Source organism: Mustela putorius, unplaced genomic scaffold (genome assembly GCF_011764305.1).
Source record: "Mustela putorius furo isolate JIRA1106 unplaced genomic scaffold, ASM1176430v1.1 tig00003846_pilon_pilon_pilon, whole genome shotgun sequence".
Taxonomy (NCBI): Eukaryota; Metazoa; Chordata; class Mammalia; order Carnivora; family Mustelidae; genus Mustela; species Mustela putorius.
In genome coordinates this window covers 22,593,892-22,610,032 of record NW_025421999.1, presented here as the reverse complement: position 1 = coordinate 22,610,032, position 16,141 = coordinate 22,593,892, and the positions used below count along the sequence as shown (strand labels likewise).

Genomic DNA, 16,141 nt, shown 5'->3' with positions numbered 1-16,141 from the left:
CTTTTCCACACATTTGTATGACAGAGTCCAAACAGCAGAGTTCAGTAGGAAATCAACCAAGTTAATCAAAACAAAATTCAGTCATTTTGAAGGAATAAAGTGGAATGCAGAGCTTCTAAATTATAGAATTCATGATGTGAGGCTACAGTATGGAATTACTCAGAAAAGAAGAATAGGAAAGTACTACCCACTCTCAAAAAAGAGAGGACAAAGAAACACTGAGCCCCGAAATGACCTAAATGTTGGAAACAGCAGAGAGGATTTAAAAATGGATTTTACAACTATGCTGAATAAAGTAAAGGAAAATATATACTATTTGATTCAATACTCTTTGAAGTTTAAAACTCAGTGAATAGATGTGTAAAATGGAGGTGGCAAAAGAAAACACAAGTAACCTTGAACATAAATCAGTAGAATTTGTCTAATCTGAAGAAGTAGGAAAAAAGGATGAGCACCAAAGGAACTTGTGAGACAATATGAAAATGTCTAATATACAAATATAATTGAGTCCCCGAAGGAAAATGAGCACAGGAGAGAAAAAAAAATGTGAAAAATAATGGTTGTGCAGGGCACCTGGGTGGCTTAGTCAGATAAGTGTCCAACTCTTGATTTCGGCTCAGGTTATAATCTCAGGGTGGTGAGATCAACTGTTGGGCTCTGCGCTTAGCGGGGAGTCTACTTCTCTCCCTCTGCCCCTCCTCCCACTTGTGATATCTCTCTTTCTCTTTAAAATAAATAAATAGATCTTTTTTAAAAAAAAACGTATTTAGGAAAAAATGGTTCTGACTTCCACTTCTGGCCAATACAGAGTAACATGGACCACATTTACCTGCTATATAATGCAACAACAAAAAAATTAAACAAGATACATGAAAACAGCAGATTTCAAGATTTTGGCCATCAGACAATAAAGGACAGTGATGCCTAGATATGGGAAATAAGGTTAGTACTATGATTGCTCCTGCTTACTGCCTTAAGAGAGTTTCTAGGTTACACTAAGCGGAAAATGAACCCAGTTGGGCCAAGTCTCTCTGAATTTATGAGACAGAGCTGAGAGTCTCAGAAGAATAAAAGAGTTACAGTTTGTAGTACAGGATATTAAAGAGGGGAGAGTTACAGAGAGACACTCCTGGAGATTTCAGAGAGTCCTCTTTAGAGTGAGCAGAGAACTGATAGGTGTATGCACGTGGTGAAGAGACTACATGAGGCCATAGAAGGAATGATCAGAAAAAATTTAGAGGGAATGGTGCCTGATACTCACACAGAGATAGGAATAATGCCTTACCTTTACCATTCTGAGTTATACTCTGAAAAGGAAAAAGATATTACTATGAGAAATTAAGGAAGACTAAACACATGGAAAGATATACTGGGCTCATGGTCATAAGACTCCATTACTGTCAAGATGTCAGTTCTTCCTGAATTCATTACAGACTCAATGCAATCCCAGTCAAAACCCCAGCAGATTATTTTGCCTAAGTTGACAAATTGACTCTAAAATCCATATGGAATGTAGGTACCTAAAACAGCAAAAATAACTGAAAAAAAAAAACAAACAAAGTGAGAGGACAAATGCCTCCTGATTTAATACTTATTATAAAGCTATAGTAATCAAGACAGTATGATACTGATAGTGACAAAGAGATCAAAAGAATAGATTGAAGAGTCTAGAAATATACCCATACATAAATGGATAACTTACTTCAACAAAAATGAAAAAGCAATTCAATGGACAAAAGATAAACTTTTAACATGGTAATGGAGCAGGTGGGTATCAACACATAAAAATGAACTTTTACCCATAACTTTCCACCATATTGAAAAATTAACTCAAAATATGTCATAGACCTAAATGTAAAATTGAACACTACAAAACCTCAAGGAAAAATCTGTGAGAAAATCTTTGTAATCTTCAGTTAGGTAAATATTTTTAGATATGACCCCAAAAACATGATTCATGAAAAAAATCAGCAAGTATTATGGTGGTGCCCAGGGGTTAGGGAGGAGGAAATGGGGAGTTGTCAATAAGTATAGATTGCAGTTTTGCAAGATGAAAAAGTTATAGAGATTGATTATACAACAATGAGAATATTTAATAATACTAAATTATACAGTTAAAAGTAGTTAAAAATTTTACATTTCCTGTTATATGTATTTTACCTTACCAGGTTTTTAAAAAAGTAAAAACCTAGAAAGAACCTAAGCATCCCACACTAGATAGCAGACATTAAATTAAGTATGGCATTGCATTTGATGAAAATCTTTATAATCACTAAAATTGATACATTGTAGAAAGATCATCAGAAACTGATGATTCAGTATCAAGAAAAAAAAGTGGATTAGAAAACAGTGTGTGAATCTCATACACTTTTTTTTAAAAAAAATCCATTTTTTAAAAACAAGTATATGAGAGGTGCCTGGGTGGCTCACTCAGTTAAGCATCCAACTCTTGATTTTGGCTAGCTCATGACCTCAGGGTTGTAAGATTAAGCCCCCTATTAGGTTCTGTGCTGGGTGTGGAGCCTGTTTAAGATTCTGTTTCTTTCTCCCTCGGCACCTTCTCCCTCTTACTCTCACTCTCTCTCTCCCTCTCTAAAATAAAATAAAATAAAATAACATAAAATAAAATAATAAAATAAAACAAGTATATGTAAGTATTGAAATAAAGTCTAAACTGTTAACAAGCGTTATGACTAACACAATAACAGATGTTTTTATGTTATTTTTTGCATAGCTCCACATTTTAGAAATTTTTTACAAAACACATTAGCTTTGTAATCAGATTTTTAAGTTATTTAAATCAATTTTAATACACACAATTACACTGGTGATAAAATTTTATAGACCTATTAAGTTCTATATTATTAGATTCTTTTTTTTTTAATTACTAAAATGAGGAAAGATCAACCAAATCAAATGTTGGTAAGGATATGGAGCAAATGGACCTCTCAATCACTCTGGCGAGAATGTGAGATACAAAACCTGTTTGGAAAATACCAATAGTTTAGTAGTTTCTTAAAAAGTTAAACATGCACCTGCCATGTGACCCAGCCATTCTAGTCATAGGTATTTACTGAAGAGAGATGAAAAGATTGTATGTGAATATTCATGGCAGTGTTATTTGTAATGGCACCCAAATGGAAACAATCTAAATGTCCATTAAGAGGTGAATGGATAAACATAATGTGCTGTATCATTATGGTAGATTAGTGCTCAGTAATGAAAATTACTGAACTTTTGATAACACACAATAGCATTTGAATCTCAACATAAGTATGCTGACTAAAAGACTTAGAAAATACAGGGGCACATAGGTGGCTCAGTCAGTTAAGAAGTGTCTGACTCTGATTTTTAGTTCAGGTCATGATCTCAGGGTCATGAGATGGAGCCCCATGTTGGGCTCTGCATTATGCAGAGAGCCTATTTAGGATTATTTTTCTCTCTCTCCCTCTGTCCTGTCCTCATGCCCCCATCCATGTTCTCTCTCTTTCTCTCAAACAAACAAACAAAAAGTATACAGAATTCTAGGAAATACAAAGTAATGTGTAGTATCAGGAAGGAGACTAGTGAGCCTGTGAATGGGATGAAAGGTGGGAGAAATTACAGAGGCAGAAGGAGACCTTCTGGGGGTAACAGACGTGTTCATTATTTTTATTGTGTGATGGTTTCTGTAGTATGTATGTCTGTCAAAATACACCCAAATGTATATTTGTATATGCACTGATTTATTTTAGGTCAATTATACCTCAATAGGCTGCTTTTGAAAAGTAAGGGAATGCCATATGTGAAAAATAAAAACAAAACCAAACTTCAGTTCATCATAATAAAATTACTGAATATTGAATATAAAGAGAAAATCTTGAAAGCATCCAGAGAAAACAATACATTGTATATAGGTGAACAAGATAACAGAACACATATTTAAGAGTTCTGAAAGAACAGAAAAAAATATGACAACTCAAAATTCTATATCCAGCAAAAATGAAGAAGGCTACCGAATAACAATGGTAGCTAAGAAAAAGAATTCATCACCAGTGACATGCCCTTGGAGAGATGCTAATGGGAATTCTTCAGGCTGAAGGCAAATGACACCACATTGAAATTCTGTCTTTGTGAAGGAATTAAGAGCACTGGCAATAAAGAGAGACTTTTCACAATGTCAAGAGAGTCCGGAAGAATCATCAGGAAGCCGTAGTATTCATATATGTTTTTTCCTCTCATAACAGCTTCAAAATTCAGGAGACAATGACAGAATCAAGGGGAGAAATAAACAATTCTATAATCATAGTTGAAGATTTTTTAATATTATTTTTCAGCAATTGATCAAACTAATGAAAATAAATAAAAATATAGATGGATCTGGGGTGGCTGGATGGCTCAGTTGATTAAGGAGCCAGGTCAGGATATGATGTCAAGGTCCTGGGATTGAGCCCCAAGTCTGATTCCACGCTCAGCTTGGAGTCTGCTTGAAAACTCTCTCTCTTCCTCTCCCCCTGCTCCTCCTTCTGTTCTCTTGTTCTCTCTCTAAAATAAATAAATAAATATTTTTAAAAAGAGAGAGAGATATGGATCTGAACAAATTATCAACATCTTGACCTAAATGATTTCTATAGAACATTACACTGAATAACTAGTTGCATAATACATCTTCTTTTCTAGTGTACCTGATATGTTCACTGAGATAGATCATATGCTGGACTTTCCAACAAGGCTGAAATACATTTAAAAGGATTGAAAGCATATGTTTTCTGAACACAAAAGACTTAAATTGGAAATCAATAACAACATGACATCTTAGAAAAATCACTGAAATTACAGAAAACCGTTCTCATTTCCTTAGTGATGAAATCATCAAAAAAATTATAAAATATTTTAAACTGAGTAATAATGAAGCATAAAACCATAAAACTTTCTACAAGGAAACATAAGATAGTATCTTTGTGATTTGTGAAAAGCAGAGTTCTGAACTGTAAAGCAATCACCATAATAGAAAAATTGATTAGTTCAACTTATCAGAATTAAAAACCACTTTTAAAAAGGCACTATTAAGAAACTGTTAATAAGCCACTGTGTGGCTCAGTCAGTTAAATGTCCCACTCTTGTTTTCAGCAAGTAGGTCATGATCTCAAGGGTCATGATCCCAGAGTCCCAGGCTCTGTGCTCAGTGTCAAATCTTCTTGAGATTCTTTCTCCCTTCCTCTCCCTCCCTTTCTGCTCCTCTCCCTCTGTTCCTCCTCCTGCTTGTGCTCTCTCTCTAAAATAAATGAATGAATGAATAAATAAAATCTTTAAGAATAAATAAATAAATAAATAAATAAAAATACACTGAAGAGACATGCCACAGATTTGAAGAAAATTTGTATTACAAAACACAAGCATGACAGCGGACTGGAATGCAAAGTATATAAAGAACTCCCACAATCCACTAATAAAGAAAAAATAGCTTGAATTGAATAGATGCATCAACAGGCTTATGAAGATTTGGTCAATATTATTAGTCAGTTGGGTAATGCAAATTAAGACTACGTATATACACCACTCCACACATGTCAGAATGAATAAAATTAGGAAGATTATCAATACCAAATTTTGGTAAGGATGTACAGCAACTGAAAATCTCATATATTGTTGTTAGGAATGTCAAATGTGACAAGTATTATAGCAAAAGATCTAACATTTCCTTGTAAAATGAAATACACATTAACCAATGCCCCAGTAATTCCATCTCTCGGTGTTTACTTAGGAGAAATAAAAGCACATATACACATAAAAAGACTTGTACAGAAATATTCAAATCACCTTTATTCATGAGAGTTCAAAGTCAAAAATATCTCAGAGATCCTAAAATAGGAGAATGGATAAAGAAGACAGGGCATATTCAATAAATGGAATACTACTCAGCAATAAAAAGAATCAACTACTAATCTCGAAAACATGCTGAGCAAACAAAGTCAAACAAAAATTGTGCATACATATTATTTAATTTTTATGAAGTTTTAAAACAGTCAAAATCAGTCAATGATAGAAGGAAATTTGAACAGTGATTTTCTTGGGGTGGGACTAGTATCAGTAACTGGAAAGGGCATGCAGGAATTTTCTGGGGTGATAGTGATGTTCTATAATGACATATTTTGGGCACTTTTTAAAACTCAGAAAAATTTGTGCATTACATAGTATATAAATTTTACATCAAAAGAAAAAAAACAAATATTGAACTCTGGTTAATGACAAGAAGGCTGAAGTACCTAGGGGGATATACATTCTCTGCAAGTTATTTTAAAATGCATAAAAACATGCAATGTATCGATGTAGGAATAAATATGTGGGAAAAAGCAAGTACAGTAAAATGTTGATGATAGAATCTAGGTGATGGGTATATTGGTGTTCACTCTAAAATTCTTTCAGTTTCACTCTGTTTCAATATTTTGCTAATGAATATTTTGGAAAAGTTCTATATCCAACATCTTGAGAGAGAAGAGAAAGCATAGCATTGGGGTGCGCTGGGCCTGTGGGGCTGGAGCTGGAAGGGTCTGTGTTAGCAGTAAAGTTAGGGATCTTGGAAGAACTGACAACATGTCTGATGTTCAAGAAACCACTGACCAACTCTTGGATGTGAACCTTCAGGACAGAAAATAGCCTCAGAAATGAGTCTGAGCATCTCCAGGTCATGAGTGGAGCCACTGCACCTATAGGTTTTGTGCAGATGAAGTGAAAGAGAAATTGCATTCATCATGCAAAATACAGAAATGAAGTGAGATGTGTTTTAACGTTTTGGTGAAAAAGCCTGGCTCAGGTCTCTTGTCTGGAACCAGTTGATAGCTTATTTGTGGTTGTTCAGGAGTTTGGAGATTAGCAGTTCAAGGAAACGGAAGTTCTAAAGGATTTTGAAGAATTTCTGGAAACTCCCATGATCAGACCCTTGAAGAATATGGAAAATTAACACCAGTTTCAAAGACAAAACTGCAAAAAGATAAATGAGAATTCAAGTAAAGGTAAAATTGATAATGGATGAGGAGACAAAAAGAAGACAAAGATGTTAAAAGAGTTTGCTAACACTGGCTTAGATTCACATGTCTTCGACTGATGAAAATCCAGCTATCAAAGAAATACCATGTTAGAAGGTTCTGGCTTGGCATCTTGCAAAGATGAGACTGACGAAAGCTCAAAAGGAGAAATTGATCCTCGAGTGTTAAAGTTTATATTCATAAGCAAAAATGCAGGAGAGAAACACAGCAGCACCTCAACTCAGGCTGTCAGAAATTTTAGAGGCGGTGTTCAGGATTAATTTAGGTGGAAAGTTGACATGACCAACTTTGATATGGAGGCTCATTTGAAAATCCCTGATCATCAAATCACTGAGCGCATTGCATTGACAGAAGAGCGTCTCCACCAAAGAAACATCTCACATTTGGACCTATACCGATAATGATAGTTGATGGCATGTATGGAATGGAGGCAGTACCAAAAGAGAGGGCTACAGAAGTTGGTGATAATAATACACTGGCTGTGAATATGGCAGCAAGTAATATCTCTTCTGGATTGGCCAAGGGCCAAATTAAAGAGGCAAACTGTCCTGGGGTTTGTCCATAGATGATGTTCAATGGAATATCTATCTGCAAGTCACTACTGAGACCTGGCTCTGTAGATATTATTGGAACTGATATGCCATTTGGAAAAAGGATGGCCTCCGAGAAGAAAAACTACAACCTTAATCCAGCTTGCTTACAGAATGAGCTGTATCTGTGAACTGAGACAGGCCAGGCTCTACTACTTACAAGGATCAGAAATGCTCTCCCAGGGCATCACCTCTAATGAGACACATCTGGCACAATGCACCTACTCTCTGGGTGAATACAGAGGGCCTTTCTGTAGCAGTTTGTGTTCTGAAACATCCATTTCAGGGTGTTGATTATCCTTCAGAAGCAGGTGGAGAAAGAGGAACTCTCTGGTAATGCAAAGAATGCAGTATTAGTACTTCCCAATGCTGGAAATGTCAGCACAAAAAAACCGAGAAAACTAACATTAGCAAAAGCGCAGTTTGCACTATTTAAACTGGCCAAAGGCTTTTCACCCTACTTAGCAAAAGATGTGAACCTCATGTGATGGGATTGAAAAAGATCGTATGAGGAAGTAGAGCTTTTCTTTAGATCTGTTCCAAAGAGGTAGCTGACTTGGCATCATGGGCCACTACATGACTGAACATTTAGTACTTTCTTCAAAATGCTTCAAAAATGTCCAGAGAAAAGCCTACTGAAACACTCTGGGATTTGGGTTTAAAACAGTTTGTTTTCAGGTTTGAGAGCAGTTTCTGTTTTCCACTGTGGCAGGTACAAAATTCCCCCAGCCTAAAGGGAAGGCAGAGGACATGAGAGCATCTGAGGCCATGTCCCATTGCCTGTGGAATTTCACTGTTTAGCTACACAACATTTCATTACCTCAACCTTAAAAAACAAAGTCCTGGACAAGGTGAAATCTCATGAGATCTATAGGAAAGTTTGCCATCTGCCTTGAAAATGAAAATAGGCAGCCACTATTCAGATTAATACACAGGACTAAAATAGAGGATTGAATTCATTGATGGAAGTACAAAGATCCTTTACAATTAGTATAGGACATGTCTACCTATCAACAGTAGCAAATACACTGATAGACGAAGCATGGGAGCAATAAGCCAGATTAAAAGCAAATTCATTTTTCTTTCAGTAAAGAAAGAAAGAAAACAGCGTTAAATTAAAAAAAAAAAAAAGATGTTCTAAACAAAGAGTATTCAGATAGCAACAATCTCTTACATAGTAGATCCTCTCTCCTAAATACATACAAAATCAACAGGAGGATAGGTAGTATAGGTTGAGGTAACCTCCCCAAGAGACAAAACGATAGAGAAACAGAAGAACAAAGATGAGAAAATTAAGAGAATTAGGCAACATTAACTAAGTGGTATTCTAGGCAGTGAGAATTGAAAACATGTGACAAAGAAAATTATCAAAGAAAAAGGAGGAGAAGGAGGGGTGAGAAGGAAGGGGAGAAAATAATAGAAAAATATTTCCAACAACACTTTGAAAAGAACATGCTTTCCTCAACTGAATGGCTAAGTGCTTAGCGCAGTGACTAGGGGGGAAAATGACCAATACCAAGAAATTTCAGAATACTAGGGATAAAGATATGAATTGGAAAACTTCCAAGCATAGTGCAGGGGAGGGACTGGCATGTGGGGTGAGCTGAGGAGGACAGCAGAAGAGGTTGTCAACAAAGCTGGGGACCACGGTGGCATTTGACTCTTATTTGCAACACTGTTGTCAGAAGATGATGGAATTGTGCTTTCTTAATTCTGAGAGAATTCTTTCCAATCTAGTATTTTATAGTAAAATAGTCAAGGGGTGAGATTAGACTAAAACATTTTAAAAGATTCAAAACATTGATCTTCATGCATACTTTCTCAGGAACCTACTGGGTGATGCTCCAGTAAAATGAATTTTTAGAAAAGATAAGGAATTTGGGAAAAAGAAAACCCAACTGGAGAGCCAGGTGAAGTTAATTTCTGACATGATGGTAAAGAGAAATCCTAGAATCATGGCAGGGAAGTGGGTCCAGGAAGCAAACTCCCCAGTAAGAGCAGGAACATCAAGGGATTCTGGAAGGATTGTTCTAAGAAACAAAACAGTCACATTCACCTATTGTTTATGAACATGTTCTGGGGAGCTTTAGTCACACTAATGGGAAGGAGTTTAGGCATGAATCTGTGGAAGGTACATAAGAAATGGATTAAACATATAAGAGGCATTGATTTAAGCTAGGGAAATAAAGTTATGTAGGGAAATGCTTCCTTCGTTAATGAGTACATGATTCAGCTGTGATTTTTATATGACAATATTAATGTCAAATTGAATATTAACCTAACATGGTATATAATTACATTAGGTGAATAGAGAAAGAGTATATTAGGAAACTAAATCCTCATCTTTAATAGTATGAAATCAGCAGATATTAGTATTGAGTCAAAAAAACAATATGTGCTATAATTTAGGAATATGATGGTAAATAACAGAAAATGAGTCGAATATCTTTTCTCTGGAAAACATAGATCGGGGGTGAGGAGACCAGAAGATAAATTTTTTCCATTATAAAGTGATTTGACTTTTTAGTAAATAAATAAGAAAATAAAATTTAATATGCAGTGGTGTTAAATTGTATCATTCAGATAATACTATTTTTTGAAAAAATTTATTCCTGTAGCTCAAAAAATATACATACAGGAATATTGTATTTCCAGGTTCTTTTCCTCCCAGCTTTATTGAGGTATAAGTGGCAGATACAATTAGAAGGTATTTAAAATGTAAATTGTGATGCTTTGATATATGTATACAATTGAAAGGATTCCTGCCATCTAGTTCATTAACTAGAACATTATTTTATCTTAAAAATTAAAAATTCTTTTATTTTAGAAATCAACCGTTGGTTAACCTTACATCTCTTTCTGACTTGTGAATGTTATGTGGTAGGCAAGCTATAGAATTAGTTATTGATGTGTCTGCCATATAGATTAATCCTATTTTGGTAAGAGATTTTTTTTTCTTTTCATGTTTTAAATAAAATAATAACTCCCTACTCCCCTGCAAAAGCATTAAGTGAGGTGGAAAAGTTTAGTCAAAGGCCACTTGGGTGGCTCAGTTGTTTAAGCAGCTGCCTTTGACTCAGGTCATGATCCCAGGGTCCTGGGATTGAGTCCAGCATTGGGCTTCCTGCTCATTTTACCTACTTGTGCTCTCTCTCTCTCTTTATCAAATAAATAAATAAAACCTTTAAAAAAAAAAAAGTCAAGGAAAATGTGGGATTGCAAACAAACTTGTCCAGTCAGTCTACCAGTTAAGGTGTGAAAAAAGAACACAATGAATTTTATTAGCTGCTTAAGAAATCATCTCTGTATTTCTAACAGAATTCGTACCTTTCCAGGCAGAAGAAAGTCCACAGTAGTTATGCGAAAATCATCTCCCATCACTCCCCTCCAGAAGAGAACTGACTTTGGTCTGCGTTGTGGAGAACGGACACCATATAGAGGAGGGGAGCTCACTGGTTGTCAAGTTTTATGCAAATCCATGTCACTGTGGGACGTTATTACCGAGTCTGTTGTAGGGGCTATATGGTGAGCCTCAATCCAACTTAAAGTGTATTTTGTATCTACTAAGAACACAAGATATTGTGGTGTGTGTATGGCGTAAAAGGACGGTAATAACAACACACTACGTAATAGAGGCATAGGTAGTGCCTCAGGATTTTTTTCCTAAGGTTCCGTTCCAGCACAGGGACAGATCCTTGAGATGCCATTTCTCACAGCCCGAACAACCTCAGGCATGCAGACTGTCTAGACTAAGAGAAAGCTTTTTACCCTGTTTTGCTCAGATCTCCCTCCTCTTTGAACCTAAGCAAGCTGAAGGGCCCACTCGGGAAGCAGGCAAGAAGTTGTGTGTCTGAAGCAGGAAGAGAGTGGGAGGCCAGCAGGGAGGGAAGAGGGTCCCTAAGGGAGCATCCTGCCGGCACTCTGACCTGGTCCCAGGTTGGGAGGAAGAACGCATCTGTATTACTTTTCTCCTTCTTCTCTTGTTTATTTTCTTCTCCATCATACATCTCTTATCATCCTTACTCCTAACCCATATAACCCCTTGGTTGGGCAGGCAACGTTTTCCCTGTGTCTGGGGCATAACGGACCACAACAATTTTGTTTGTATTCTGGGGCACAGAGATTCTCTTAGGTAAAAGTCATTTAATACTAGAATCATTAAACTTGAAGAGCTATGATGTTGCCAACGTTAGATGGTCCTGCTGGGGATTGAAGGAAAAATCATTACTTGAATATTCATAGGTAATACAAATATGAACTTCTTATATTTATTATTTATTATATTTATTATTCCGTTCTTATTTATCACATGATGACATGATACATGCTGTGTGTCAGATATAGTTCTAAACCTTTTCATAAATATTAACTTATTGGATCCTTACACGAACTCTTCTGGGTAGGTTCTATGATTTACCTTACAGATGAAGAAACCAGGGCCCAGAAAGATGAAATAAATTGCCCCAGGTCACACAGTTAGGGAGCAACAGAGTTGGGAATCAAACTCAGACCATCTATAAAGTCCCTAGTGTTTATTGTCATTCTGCCCTGCGGTGTGGTGACTAGTGAATACAGGCAAAGAGAGAGTTTGATGGCTCATCGTAGCTGCTAACTTGATTTCACTTATTTTCTTTATGATGTCCAACATCTGGGCAGCTTAAAGTTTAAAGATTGCTCAGGTGCTGAAAAATGTTGTCAGGCATATAAAAGTCTGTTGGTGCAGATAACTTGAAAACCCTCCAGCTACAAACACCAAGAATTGCTCAATAAATTATAACTAACTTCCTTATAAATGCAGCGCTGAACTGCCCAGAAAAGCAGGGAAATTGCCTTGGGTCAGAAATGAAGAAGAGACTGGAAATCAGAACAGTGAACTGCGGAGCTGACACAGTGTCTGCCGGGGCAGGGGTGGGGGGCGGGGGCCGTGAGGTGTTTATCACATTTGATAACACAGGGGCTTGATGTTAATAGCAGTACGTGGAGAGAGAGAATTGGGACTGAGAGCCCCATCTTTATAGTACTAGCCCTGCAGGATGAGTGAGGATTCAGGCAAAGGGAAGTCTCAAAAGTCGTGGGAAGAATTATAAATTTATACAACCAATGTGACAATATAGAGCGATGTGACAATATCCCGTGAATTTGAATGTGTGCGTCCTTATGACAGAGCAATTCCTTTGCTAGGTTTATATGTTGGGGAAGCTCTAGGCCATGGGAAAAATCAGATATGGATGAGAATTTTTTTGCAATGTTGTTTGCATTAGTCAAAACTTGGAACAGGAGAGTGGATAAATGAATTGTGCCGTATTTGTTTAATGGAATGCACAGAGCAGTGAAAATCAATGTACTATAGACATATATCATCAGGAGTAATTCTCAAAAGCTTCACATTTGTGAAAAAGAAAGACAAGCTGCAGAGTATTTGCGGCATTAAAGCTAAGAGCTGAAATGTAGAGACTCAGAAAGAAATTAAAAACAAAAAAAAACAAAAAAAAACATGTAATTCTTAACCTCAAGACAGAGACCAAAAGGGCTTCTCTCAAAAATGAAAGCCACACCAGCATTGCAGATGTAACTGGCTTCTATCTGGCCCAGTATCTACCTTGCAGACCAGACCTTTAAAACAGGTCCAGGATATGGCAAGAGAGATAGAATGGTGGCTTTATTAAGTAGGAAATATTCTCATATTCTCACTTATTTCACCAAAATTCAAATCAACTCACTCCCTCTGTAACTCTGCTTTCTTTCTATGCTACATCTTCTCCTCTGTCTGGCCTCACCAAGTGTCTCCCATTTCCTGAATCCACACATATGCCATGGTTTTAAACTCATGCAAGGTCACTTAACTTCCTTTTGCTTTTAAACTTGTGTCTTTAGCCCGTCATGCTGTCCATCAAATAAAGGCTCCTTTTAACCATCTGTTTATAACGGTGTGTCTGTGTTATAGCAACATTTTTTTCTGTTACAATTAAAAAAACAAAAACGCAGCAGGAGTCTGAGGACTGGGAAGCCAACAAAATTTAATAATTATTGCTATTTCTTAAATAACATCTTTCCTGAATTATAATCCACACACCAAACAATTCACCTATTTAAAGCATACAGTTAAATGGTCACAAAGTTGTACAACCATCAGCACAATAAATTTTGGGACATTTTCATCACTCCTAAGAGAAACCCCAAGTAGAAGCATAAACTATATGGTGTTTTATGATTGATTTCTTAGAACAATGTTTTCAAGGTTCATCTATGTTGTAGCTTGTATCAGTACTACATTTTTAAATAGATTTTATTTATTTATTTAAGAGCAAGAAAAAGAGCATGAGAGAAGGGAGGGTCAGAGGGAGAAGCAGACTCCCTCCTGAGCAGGGAGCCCAATGCGCTACTCAATCGCAGGACTCCAGGCAGTCGCTTAACCAACTGAGCCACTCAGGTGCCCAGTACTACATTTATTTTTATCACCACATCATATTATATGGTATGGTCACATCACATTCAATTTAGTCTTTTATTGAATAGTGGATATTTGAGTATTTGGATTATTTTGGCTTTTTGGCTATTTTGAATGTTGCTTTACGGACCTTCATGTATAAGTTTTTGTGTAGTCATATGTTTTCATTTCTCTTGAGTATACACCTAAGCATATAATTACTGGGTAGTATAATTCAGCATTTAAACCTTTAAGACTGTTTTGTAAATTGGCCTTATCATTTAAGTACACAACAGCAACATGTGAGGATTCCAGTTTTTACACATGTTGGCCAACACTTGTTATTATCTATGTTTGTAGTTTTAATTTAGCCATGCTTTTGGGTGTAGTGGTATCTCACTATGGTTTTGATCTATTTTTCTCAAATAATCACGTTAGTTACCTCTTCATTTGCTTATTTCCTTTGTATATCTGCTTTGGAGAAATGTCTGTTTAGCTCCTCTTACCATTTTTTAATTGTTATTTGTTATTTCTCATTTTGGTCATTGAGTTTGTCATTTTTGTCAAACTCAATGTCATTTATATTATTGCCTATTTGTCATTTTTACTATTGAGTTTTAAGAGTTCTTTATATAGTCTAGATACATGTCCCTTATCAGCTATATGACTTGAAAATATTTTTCTCCCGTTCTGTGGGTTGTCTTTTAAATTTCTGGGTGGTCTTTGCTTCAAAAAAGTGTTTTTGATGACATATAATTAACCTATTTTTCTTTGTGCTTTTGGTGTCATATCTGAAAAATCATTACTTAATCCAATGTCATGAAGATGAACACCTTTTTTTTTCTTATAATTTTTAAAAAATATTTTATTTATTTGAGAAAGAGAAAGTGTGTTCACAAGAGAGTATAAGTGAGAGGAAGGGCAGAGGGGAAGGAGAAACAGACTCCCCTTTGAGCAGGGTGCTGGACCTGGGGCTCAATCCCAGGACCCCGAGATCATGACCTGAGGCTAAGGCAGATACTTAACCAACTGAGTCACCCAAGTGCCACTTCTTATAAGTTTTTAAAAATCAATTTCTTCTTCTTCTTCTACTTCTTCTTCTTCTTCTTCTTTTATTAGAGAGAGAAAGCACAAGTAGAGGGGGAGAGTCTTAAGCAGGCTCCATGCTTAGTATAGAACCCAACATGGGTGTCAACCTCAGATCCTGAGATCAGGACCTGAGCTGAAATCAAGACTTGGATGCTTAACAGACTGAGACACACAGAAGCCCCTTTCACACTGTTTTGACTATTGCAGAGCTTCCTAGTAAGTTTTGAATTCATAAAGTGTACCTTCCCAGGTTGCTCTTCTTTTTTTTTTCAAGATTGTTTTTGTTATTCTAGGTTTCTTGCATTTCCATATGAATTTTAGGATCAGCATGCCAATTTTTAAAAAGAAGTCAGTTGGAATACTGATGGGAATTGTCCTAAATCTGTAGATCAGTTGGGGAGGATTACTATTTTAACAGTATTAAGTCTTCTGATTTATGAAGACAAGATATCTTTCATTTTATTTAGGCATCTTTAATTTCTTTGAAAATTTTTTATAATTTTCAGAATATAAGTTTCACACTATTTTTAAATTAAATATATTTATGTTTTACTCTTTTTGATGCTGTTATAGTTGTTGTATTCATTCCCTTTTTGAGTTGTTTATTGAAAATATATGGAAATACAATTGGTTTCTGTTTGTTGAGCCTCAATCTTGCAACCTAGCTGATAATTTATTTATTTCATAGATTTTTTTTAAAGTGGATTCCTTAGGATTCTACATGTATAAGATCTGTCATCTACAAATATAGTTTTTGTTCCTTGTTTTCTGATTAGGATAACTTTTCTCTCATTTTCTTTTCTAATTATGCTGCTAGAACTTCTAATACAATGCTGAAAAGAAGTGGTAAGATGTTATTATTTTTTTTAGGCTGTGTTTCTCTCCGATTTTTTTTTTTTACACTTTCTTACAACTAGTAGTAAAATAAAAGAGCTTGTTTCTTTTCTTCTTAGAAGCAGTAAGGAAAGAGTGAGTTGGAGGAAATCAAACACTATCCTATAGCTACTAAC

At 35.9% G+C, this 16,141-nt stretch overlaps 1 pseudogene; it reads left to right on the top strand.

Moving 5' to 3' along the window:
- Positions 1–6,573: 6,573 nt before the first annotated feature.
- Positions 6,574–7,952, top strand: LOC123387181 (annotated as a pseudogene).
- The last annotated feature ends 8,189 nt before the right edge of the window (positions 7,953–16,141 follow it).